Source organism: Austrofundulus limnaeus, unplaced genomic scaffold (genome assembly GCF_001266775.1).
Source record: "Austrofundulus limnaeus strain Quisiro unplaced genomic scaffold, Austrofundulus_limnaeus-1.0 Scaffold15, whole genome shotgun sequence".
Classification (NCBI taxonomy): Eukaryota; Metazoa; Chordata; class Actinopteri; order Cyprinodontiformes; family Rivulidae; genus Austrofundulus; species Austrofundulus limnaeus.
In genome coordinates, this window is record NW_013952417.1 from 3,238,313 (window position 1) to 3,239,800 (window position 1,488).

The following is a 1,488-nucleotide window of genomic DNA, read 5'->3' on the forward strand; positions in this document are numbered from 1 at the left end:
TGTTTACAGATAACAGATCCTCCACTTTTTCACTTCCGACCTCCAGCCGAACTTCATGCTCTCTGGCACTGCATGGTGACGTCACGTGAAACCCTCCTATAATTCTTTCACTTGAGTCAGATACAAACTCCTCATCTGATCTCATCTTGGGGGCGTTATATTCTCAGTTTTTCATCGAATTTTCACCAGATTTAATCCTCTTTTTGACTTCTAAGTGTAGCGTCGAATTTTCAAAATGTTTATTTTACTTTGCCAAAAGGACACATCAGCTCACTGTTTTTTTGTGGATTATTGTTGATTGAATAGAAGCCAAAGGCCTGAACAGGTGATCCACTCAGGCAAAGTCACTAGCTACGTTTACCTGGACAAAAGTAATCGGATTAAACGGCCGTTCGGAATAAAAAATGCGTCATGTAAAACAGCCCGTTATGATTATTCTGATCCGATTGAGCTCGATCCGAATGAATTTTTAACCCGAATGAAAAGGGTGGGTTATGCCGATTGATAATCGGAATGACGTTCATGTAAACACTTAATCTGATCATCTTATTCTGATTGTAGAAAACTGACCTGTGTGCATGTCTGCTGACTTTCATTCACCCTGTTAGAGGAGGTGGGACAGCAGAGCTGCAGCTGCGCTGCACCGCGCAGAACTTTTCCTCCACGCTGTCTTAACAGATTAAAAAGGAGGCAAACGGCAGACATTGCTTCGCAAAAAATAAAAATAAAAAGCTCATATTGCTTCATCTGCAGGCTGCAGCTCAACTGAGGAGACGAGTAACGTTGTCTCTACCATTATTAAAAGCTGACACGGGTCAGTCCTGAGCGCACAGAGGAGCTTTGTTTATGTTTGTAACACAGAAGTAGAGCTGAACGTTTACAACACTGCGCATGTAAGTCATGATCGGATTGTGTCCATGTAAACAGTACATTCGGATTATTTAATCTGAATACATTTCATTCCAATCAAAAAAATTTGTGCATGTAAACATCAGTCATCAGGAAGAAGGCCAAGGCTGATGAAGATCCATCAGCTCTTTCCAAAACCATCCAGTCTTTTAGTTCAGTAATCCTTCTTGTCAAACGTTGAAATTACTTGTTCCACGAAAAACATTCATCATTACTTGAGGAAAAACTTGGAAAAAAAAAAAAAACCCACAGTTTTTGTGAGAGCCAAGTCACCAACAACCACCCACAACGCCCATCTTGAAAACCGATTGTGATTGTGTATATTGGGAATGTAGATATATATTTTTATCCTACAACACCAATATTAAATCTGACAGCGGATTCTAAAAGAACATTATACCTACAAAATAACACCAAAATCATGTGATTATCTCAAGTATGAGGGAAGGTATTGATGTTTATTTTAGGGATGTCCCGATACAACTTTTTCACTTCTGATACGATATTGATACTGCAACTTTGAGAATTGTCCGATACCGATATTGCAGCTTTGAGAATTGTCCGATACCAATATTGACC